Here is a 10,239-nt window from a genome sequence, read left to right as displayed (position 1 = left end):
ACCAACATTTCCTTAGATGTTTATAGCCCTCAACAACAGGTTGCAGAAGCGTTTGCCACTCTATCACCAAATTCTGATTTTGATGGCCTTGAAGAAATATCTGCTGCCTTGGCCTGAATGGACCCCTCTAGCTGGATGCAAAGCAGTACTCAATTAATTGGTGGAAGTTTGATTTCCCTAATATTCATTATTATTGTAACAGGTATTCATTATTGTTACGTTGAACATTAATTTGATTAAAGTCTTCCCATTGTGCATTGTTCAGCCATGTTAAAAAAATAAAACAGGAGGAGCTGTTGGAAGACAGTTTCTTTAGATGGTGACTGTGGGATAAACTCAGGCCTAGGATTTGACTGTACAAGTGCAGTCATTGAGTAAAAGGAACTCCTTGTGCCTCCCCAAACTGGGAACGGCCCCGGTCTTGCATCTCTCGGTTGGCACCTTGATGCATTACAGTAGTTAACAAATTAACTAATAAGTGATCATACGTGATTGATGATAAAGGAGGAAAGGTGCTATGTAATATACTGCTATACGATGATTGCCATTATTAGTGGTAGGAAATTGGTTATACACTATCTACGGATAGTGTATAACCACTGATTATTTGGAAAAAAAGACACTGCATGTAGTCATCTGTCCCTTCCTTATCACACTGTGTCATCCTGCATCTTGCATCCTCTTGAGACGTGATATCTCTGCTTCCACTTGCTTGCTTAGTTTTGTGTCATCTTTGAAGATGCCTTTATCTCCAATTTCATGTAGGGTTTTACCTGAGATTTCTTCCATCTAACTTATGGACTGAGGTTTGATGCTGAGATATTTAATCCATTTTGATCTGACTTTTGTGGGTGGTGTTAGAAAGAGGTCTGAGTTCATTTTTTACACGTAGCTTCCTAATTTTTTTCTGCACCGCTAGTTGAAGAGGCTTTCCTTACTCCACTTCTTATTTTTCCTCCTTTTTCAAAGATTAAATGATCATAAATTTGAGGGTCTATGTCAGGATACGCCCTCTATTCCATTAGTCTGTGGGTCTATCTTTATTTCAATACCATGTTGTTTTAAATACTACCATTCTAGTACAATTTGAAGTTGGGGAAGGTGATGGCTCCCATCTTCTTTCTCCCATGGATCACTTTGTATATTTTTGGGGATTTATTATTCCATATGAATTTCAGGAGTGTTTGGTCTATTGAAAAATGTCATGTATTTCCTTATAGGGACTGAATTGAATCTATTTAATGCATTGGTGAGTATTGCCATTTTGACAATGTTAAGGTCACCATTTCTTTTGAGGCGCAGATATTTCTTAGTTTAATGTAGTCCCATTTGTTTATGTTTCCTTCCCCTTGCTTGTTCAGTGGTGTTTAATCTTTGAAGATGTCTTTAATTTCAATGACATGGAGGATTCTGCTACGTTTTCTTTGATGAACCTTATGGATTCAGATTTTACTATTGAGATATAGCATTTTGACAATATTAATCCTCACAATCCATGAACAGGGATGTCTTTTATATCTTTTTCTCATGCCCTCTTTTATCTCTTTGAAGTAGTGTTTTGTAGTTGTTTTTATAGGTCCTTTACCTCCTTATTTAATCTGATTCTGAGGTACTGGATTTTCTGAGGCACTATTGTGAATGGGGTTATTTTGTTTAATATATGTTTCTTCTCTTTCATTACTTGTAGATAGGAAAGCCACGAACATTTGGATATTGATTTTGGAACTTGCCACTTTGCAGTGCAAATCTATAATTTCTAGGAGATTTTTTGTAGAGTCTTTAGGATTTTCTTAATATCATGGCATCTGCAAATAGAAAAAGCCTCATTCAGTCCTTTCCTATCTTGATGACCTTGATATTTTTTTACTGCCTAACTGCTATGGCAAGTACTTCCAGTACTATATTGATTAGAAGTGGCAAGAGCTGGCAACTTTGTTTTGTGACTTATCTTAGAGGGAAGATTTTCAGGTTTTCTTCATTGAGGATAATGTTTTCCTTGGGCTTGCGGTAGACAGCTCTGACTATATTGAGGAAAGTTACTTCTACTTCCATTTTGTTGAGTGTTTTTATCAGGAAATGGCGTTGGATCTTGCCAAACGTTTCTTTGCATCTATTGATACAATCATATTTTTTTTCATTAATATGTTGATTGACTTGCAAATGTTAATCTATCCTTGTATCTCTGGGATGAATCCTACTGGTCATGGTCTATGATTTTTATGATCAGTTGTTGGATTCTCTTTGCTAGTATTTTGTTGAAGATCTTTGCATCTGTGTTCATCACGGATATCAGCCTTTAATTTTATTTTTTGTGATATCTCTGTCTCCTTTGGGTATCAGGATGATATTTTCCTCATAGAAGCTCTTTGGTTGTGTTTTTGATTCTTCCTTTTCCTGGAAAAGTCTGAAACATATTGGTGGTAGGTCCTCTTTAATGGTTTTGTAGAATTTACTACAGAATCCATTTGGGCCAGGGCTTTTGTTTTGAGCAAGACCTTTGATTATCATTTTAGTTGTCTCAATAATGATAGGTCTGTTCAGGGATTCCAAATATCCCTGGTTTAGCCTTGTAAGATTATAGGAATCCACAAATTTATACATGTCTTCAAGGTTCACTTGTTTCGTGGCATATAGATTCTCAGAGTACTCTTTGATGATCCTTCTAATTTCTATGGATTCTGCTGTGATGTCCCCCTTCTGTTTCTGGTTTTGGTTTATTAAGGTTTTCTCTCTCTTTTTGTCAGTATTGCTGTTGCTTTGTCAATCTTGTTTATTTTCTCAATGAACCAGCTCATGGTTTCATTGCTCTTTTGGATTTTTTTTGGGGGGAGGAGGAATTTCAGCTCTCTAATTTTACTGTAAGTTTTATTATTTTCATTCTCTTGCCTTGTTTCGTCTCCTTTGACTTTTTGTACATTTTCGAAGATCTTAAGTTGTGATGTCAAATTATTTATGTGGGGCTTTCTTCCATCCCGATGAATGCTTGCGGAGCTATGATCTTTCCTCTTATCACTGCCTTTGCTGTGTCCCACTGAGTTCTGGTAACTAGTGTTCTCATTCTCATTTGTTTCCAGGAATCTTTTGATTTTCTTTTTGATTTTTCTCCAATCCATATGTTGTTCAGAATTGAACTGTTTTATTTATAGGTGTTTTATTTGATTATGCATCTCTGTGTGTCATTCAATTCTATTTTCAGTGCAATACATTCTTAAAATATAGTTGATAGAATTTCTATCTTCTAAATTTTATGGAGTTTTGTTTTGGGGCATGTATTCTATCTTGAAAAATGTTAAATCTGCACTGGATAATGATGTGTATTTGGCTTTTGAGGGATGAAAAGCCTTGCATATATCTATTAGCCCTCTTATCCTGTGAAGCCAGTATTTTATTACTTAGTTTTAGTATAATTGATCTATCAAGAGATGTAAAAGTGGTGTTGAAGTATATTATGTTGCTATTATCCTATTATGTTGCTACCAATATCCTTTGAAGTCTATTGTCAGTAGTTTTAAGTCACAAATGGTGAACACAAGTTATGTCTGGGGCACGACACCTAGGATAGAGAAGAGACCACTATGCCAGAGTTGGAAATAATCACTCTGTACAAGAACTGAATGTTGTGATTAGGTAAATTGACAAACATGATAACTTTCCAGTATGTGTGTTGCAAATCATTATGCCCAAAAGTAAAGATACACACACACTGAGAGAGAGAGAGAGAGAGAGAGAGAGAGAGAGAGAGAGAGAGAATTGAAGTGCTTCCCATAGATGTAGGCTGCGGGGAAGGGATTGGGAATGAAACTGGGGACATTAATGGTGGTGAGAAATGTACACTGGTGAAGAGATGGGTGATGGGACATTGTATGACTGAAACCCAATCATGAGCAACATCGTTACTGTATATCTCATGCTGATTCAAGTAAAAATATAATGAAAAAAGAAATGACCTTAAACTGTCTCTTCTACTAATGTCTTTCAGTCTGAAATCCATCGTTGGATACCAGGGCCTTTCCGAAAGATTTGTTTTAGCTGGTTACCTTGGGGCAACCAGATCTTTGAATCTGGATGCCGGTGTTATCCAGCTTCAGTAACTTGTTTGTTTTGTTTTTTTGTTTGTTTGTTTTTATTAATTTTTTGCAATTGCCTGGAATTTCTATAACCTTGCTCTGGATGGAGCAGTGCAAGGCCTCAAACCATTTTATCTTATTCTTGTAAGCACTGTAGTAATGCAGAGTCACTCCAATCCCAAGCACGCTGGAGGCTTGCACCAGCTTCAGGAATTTTTTACTGTTACTACCTCATTGAGGTTATCTCCCTGTCCCTCTGGACCTTCGATGAATCTTATGTTGTTCTCCTTGAATTCATACTATAGTTCTCTTGTCTGCCTTTTCAATATTTTGATGTCTTTTTCCATATTTTGCTATTTCCTGAGGTTTTCTGCATCTCATCTTCAAGCTCACTGATTCTTTCTTCAGCTCTTGTTACTCTGCTGTTGAGGACATCCATTTGAGTTTTTCATTTCATTTACCAAAATTTTTATTAATGGCATTTTTTCTAGTTCTCTTATTTTGGCTCTCATTTCCACCTGTTACCAACACAAGCATGTGCTTCCTTAGTTCAAGTCTAGTTTGTATGTACTTTCCCAAACTGCTCCCTACAACTCCATTGTTAGGATGTTTATCAAGGGGAGCTTGGGGCTCCAAAGAGCTTGGAACTCTTTTTTTTAAATATGATGGTCTTTACACATTTTTTTTAACCTGGCCTTACTTGTATGTTGAACACTAGTTGTATTGTTGAAGTGCCTCCTCCCAGGAGGTCCACTGTCCTTTCAGGAAGTCTCAGATGGCTTTCTGGACTAATTACATGGGTCCTTTGTGTCAAAGGTCTCCATGCCATTGGGCTGGTTTAGGTTTCAGATATGCGCAATATGCATTACCTAGGTCCACATATCTTCCTGCCCGCAACCTTTCCTCCATACATATTTTACCTCCTTCAATTGTTAGGGGAAAGATGAGTAAAGGCCCATCTTTTGTAATTTGTCCATGTAGACGAGTAGACACAGTTCAAGCCTATGAAAAGGAGCAATAGCTCGGGATATCTTAGTATTAATGGACCCAGGCAATGGGTCTCAGGGTTGTCTGTCTAAAAGTCTGAAAAGAGAAAACATAATTATAACTGGAGTAGTAAAAAGCACTTTTCTCTATCCTTGGGAAGACAAAACATTTTAGCAATACAATGGCTACAGCAGTTTTATTGCTTCTTTTACATGATGGTAAATCTGTTGCAAAAGAAATTGTTTTTGTTTTCACAGTTTACCTGTAAAAGTATGTTCGAAGTTATCAGACAAAGGTTGTTGTTCAGTGTAACAGTTTCTTAAAGAGGAGTTTCAATATCTCAATGGTTTCATAGCTACCCAATAGTCTGATTCACTTTCTGTCAAAGTCTGTCATAGTTTGATCACTGTATGCATGAATGGAGCTGGTATTTTCCTGTAGAGATGAACCCAGCTAGAAATTCCATTAAATTTTACAGCCATGGAGAGTGCTTAAGAAATCTTGGTAAGGTCCTTTCCTTTTAGTCAATCTTAAACTCTCTGGGTCTGATAAGATGTCCATCCTCATAAAACTCAAGAGGCTAAAATTATACCTTTGTAGCTATTATGTATCTGAGAAGAGCTACAGGCAAGAGTGAGGGTAAAGTTCAATTTTCTTGCTTAATTCTCCCAATACCATTTTAAGGTGTAATTAAATGTCTCCACTTTTCCCGATCATTGGATGTGACAGGATGTGTAGAGCTGAAAATTTATTTTTAAATCAGAGACTAAGTCTTGAGTAATTTTAGAAGTGAATGAAGATACTATTGTTAGTTTGTAGTGATCTGAGTAAGCAAAATATAGAAATTACTTAAGAAACTCTTTATATACTTATCTGACTTTCTCAGTACAAATGGGGAAAACTTCTACCCACCCAGTGAAGGTGTCAATATGAACCAATATATGTTTGTATCCTGAGCATTTAGGCATTTGTGTGAAGTCAAACTGCCAATCCTCTCCTGTGTAGTTACCTAGATGCTGAACACGTGGTGCCAGGATAGGAGGCTTAGGATCACCATCATATTCATTAGTAGCACACAAAGCTTAACTTAGTCACTTCTCTTACTCTCTTATTTAGCATTTTTTATAGAAAATAGTTTCACTTATGTTGCTAACATTAAGGCATCTCTTCCTAAGTGGGGACCGCATGAAAATTTAAAACTTTCCCACTTCATTTGGCCAAGAGTAAGTATTCTTCATTACTTGATAAAGCATCATTAGTTGCCTTTTGAAAATCTTGTGCAATGCCCATTGCTAATCTTCTTTCAAGCATTCGACACCTTTTTTTGGTGGTATATAAGTCCCACAATTGAACAAGAACTAAGGATTGATTTTCTAGCTACAGCATCTGCCTGATGATTTCCTTCAATTATCTCAGTGTCCCATTTTTTATGGTTCCCAGTAGTGCATAACTGCTATTTATTTGTCGGATTGCCTTATTCCTGTTAGGTATCCTTTTTCTTTCCACATTGTGGAATAAGCATGTAAGACTAAGAAAACATATTTAGAATCCATATAGATACTTATCTTAAATCTTTCCACCAATTGACAGGCTTGAACGAAAGCAATTAATCCTGATTTTTGTGCGGAAGTTCCCCTTGGGAAGGTTTTTGTTTCAATTATCCTGGTCAGACTCACAAACGCATGTGTAATTTTTGATTACCTGCATGAACTAGGCTAGTTCCATCAACAAACAAAGTTTCGTCTGGATTATCCAAAGGGCTGTCTCTTAAATCAGACCTACAAGAATATACTTGTCTGATCACCTCTGTAAACAGGTGATCTCTATTTTCACAGGCTTCCTCAAGGAGAGGAGTGAGAGTTGCTAGATTAAGTGTCTAACAAGCCCTAAGAGTCACTCCTGGAGAGTCTAACAGTAGGGCTTGTTACTTGTCAGTCTCCTACCTGTCAGCCATTAACAGTTTATTTCAGGCATACTCTGAAATTTATGGGGTGTCTGGACTTCTAGAGGAATTGTACTAGAGGAATTTTTGCTTACTCCTTTGCCACTGCTTGGAGGTGTGCAGGCCACATGTTTGGATAAATAGGCCACACTGTTTAGATAGATAGGTTACAGGACTAGGAATTTCCCACAGATTTTGGGTTAAGAGACAGAGTGTCATGCCTTTATTTTCAGCTACATATAAGGTAAAAGGCTTATCTAGATTATTTATTGCTGAAACAGGAGCTGAAACTAAATGATCTTTAAAGTTTTAGTGGAATTGTGGTTAAGATGGACCATTGCAGTAAAGCAACAAGTGCCAGAGCTGGTGGAGGGATGGCAACTCTCAGAGCTCTCAACGGCCAATGGGGTAAAAAAAAATTCTGTGTTGAATGTAGATGCCCCTTGGATATTCTGTCCCCAGGACAGCAACATTAAAAGAAATCAGCTGGTCACCCACCATGGAGCACCGACCTGGAGTGGGATTTGTGAGGATGGCAGCAGTGTGACTGCCAGCTGGCTGAACTACCACAGATCTCAGTGCTATCGGTGGCGGTAGAGTTTTAACTTATCTGAATGGGGCTCTTCTGGTCCAATTTTGCACCACCACAGAGCATGGGTCCCAGAGTTGAGGTGCCTCCCTGGGTTCCCACTATGATTTGCTGCCAGTGGTGATTTGCTGCCGGTGGGGCAGCCCTGCCACCATTTTTTCCTGGGACCAGTCCACGCGGCCCAAAGCATATCATGGAGAAAACCTTCCTGAATGTTAACTGTCTGGAGTCTCAGGATGGGAATGTGTGCCCCCTGGTCAGGCTCTGCTCTACTGGTGTCTATGGCCCAACAAGAGTGCTAAAGTCATGAATGGTAGCAGCCCTGACTCGGGTCCTACTCCTTGCCAGGGCTGCTGTGGCCATGGCAATGGAGGCTAAGGGGCATGGCACCACCAGCAGGGTGACCTCCACCAGCAGAGCTAGTGCATCAGCAGCCTGATAGTGCCTTCAGACATCCTAAAATCACTGCTGTGCCTCTGGTCAGATTCCAACAACTCAGAACCAAGTTTCTCAAGAAATTAAACAGTCAAGAGTTAGGTATGTGAGTGCCCCACCTACATACCACTTCTGGCTCACCATACAAGTTCATTTATCTGCCTTGCTTTGTTAGGGCCCACCTAGCTGGAATAACTGCCAACTTCAGGAGTTGGGGGACCAGTAGGGAAAGAGAAAGAAATAACTGAAATAGCAGACCCAGGAAAAGGTAGTCAACCCCTGAGTCATAAAGTTCCCAACCTCTCTGAGGCCCACCAATCAGGGAACAGGTCGGTTGACGGGGTTGGAGGTATAAAAGGAACTCAGAGATGTAAGGGCATGCTCTTTCTGGGGAGACAGCCCTGACCGATTGATTGATCAGTATCTGGACTCTGTGCTTGGTGCAAAATAAAGCTCTGCTAAACTTTCACATTTGTGTTGCACTCATTCCTTAGATCACAGACACTAACAGCTTCACAGATCCATGAATAAATCGTGAAAAGGATCAAAATCAGTTATTATTGGAGCCACACAAGGCTTAAAATAATTTGGGTACATTGGAGGGGGTGGATTACCCCAGTGCCCGCCAAAGCAGAGCCTCTAGCAGCTGCTTGTTCTGATAATCCAAAATCGCTTCCACAGCCCCTGCCAGGCTCCACCATCTTAGGACAGACCTCACTGAGATATTAACCTGCTGAAAATTCAGCTATATGGGTTTTTTGACTGAAGTATCCAGGCTTGCTCATGGTCGGAATTGAGTTGAAGTACTGACCCCCACTTCCCCATACTTCTGAAATACTGGAAGTCACTAAGACACTGCTGTAAGTAACTGCAGTGCCACCATATAAGGTTTTCTACTTGCATCAATTTAGAAACTCATAAATAAATCTTAAAAGAGACAGGTCTGTTATTTTTGGATCCACACAAAGCTGAACAGACTGGGGCACGTTGGAGGGAAGGTTATCACAGTGCCCACCCAAACAGAGCCCTCAGCAACCACTTGCCCCCACAATCAAAAATTGCTGACATGCCCACAGACAGACTCCACCACTGCAGAAGATATCAGTCTGCTGAAAATTTGAGTATGTGAATTTTGTGACTGGAATCTCATGCTGTCTCAACGTTGGGATGGGATACCTCCCCCCACCTCCCTGTACATCCAGAAACTCAGGCAGTCACATCCACAGCCAAAAGCTATCACCCAGTTAAATAAGAGTTACTCGAGCTGTGCCTTTCCGAAAAAAATACTGAACACCCTGGACAAACACGATGACCTCTTAGTACCTGTAATGCAAACCATATTGCACAAAAGGAGATATAAAAAAAGAAAGGTGACTGCCATAAAGGCAGGTGGGGGAAGGGAGGTGGGGGAAGGGAGGTGGGGGAAGGGAGGTGGTAGGAGGGAAACTGGGGCTATTGGTGGTGGGAAATAAATACTGGTGGAGGGATGGGTGTTGGAACATTGCATGAATGAAACCCAACAATAAAAAGTTTTATGATGGTCTATCTCATGGTGATTCAAAAGTTAATTTACAAATGAGTTTTTTTTCTTTTTTTTTCTTTTCTCTCTTTGTGACAAATGAGTTTTTGATACCAGTTGGTAGCTCTTATTTTCATCTAGGGGATCAAAATTAACCCCCTTTATTGCCCCTTAAAGAGAGGTCTTACTATAATGCAATAGTTGGGGATCCAAATTATTCAGAATCCTGTTATTCCCAAAAAAATTCCTCAATTGCTTTCTAGTTTGAAGTACTGTGAGATTAAGAATAACAACCTTATGGTCTTTGGACAGTTTGACCCTTAGGAGTAAGTATACTGAAAGTATTGCTTGAAAACTTGTACCTTAGAAGGGGATATTTTGTATCCTCATTCTTCCAGAAAGTTTAACACATAAATGGTATGCTAATAGAGACCTCATAGAACTAGGATCTAATTTCTACAAAAAGGCATGTTATGAAGCATAATTTTCTCTCCACATTTACTTTTTAAAGAGGTTTGCTTTTATTGAACTTGGCTAATTATTTTGCATAAATACAGCAATGTTGGTGAACACTCCCATTTTTGCTGAGCAACCCTGGGTTAAGGACAAACAGTTGACTTATATTAATAAAGGCATTAGTAATTTTACCTGTCACATCAGAGTTATCCAGGCTAGGCCCATATAAAGATGCAAAGAGCAG

The 10,239-nt window shown here is 39.1% G+C and overlaps 1 non-coding gene across 1 annotated transcript; it reads right to left on the bottom strand.

The window, feature by feature from the left end:
- Window positions 1-4,138: 4,138 nt before the first annotated feature.
- LOC129400691 (small nucleolar RNA SNORA9) lies at window positions 4,139-4,268 on the bottom strand. Its single transcript, XR_008627878.1, has one exon. It is a non-coding gene; the product is annotated as a small nucleolar RNA SNORA9 (small nucleolar RNA).
- Window positions 4,269-10,239: the final 5,971 nt, after the last annotated feature.

Source organism: Sorex araneus, chromosome X, assembly GCF_027595985.1.
Source record: "Sorex araneus isolate mSorAra2 chromosome X, mSorAra2.pri, whole genome shotgun sequence".
Classification (NCBI taxonomy): Eukaryota; Metazoa; Chordata; class Mammalia; order Eulipotyphla; family Soricidae; genus Sorex; species Sorex araneus.
The sequence above is the reverse complement of the archived record's forward strand: the minus strand, read 5'-3'. Positions and strand labels throughout refer to the sequence as shown.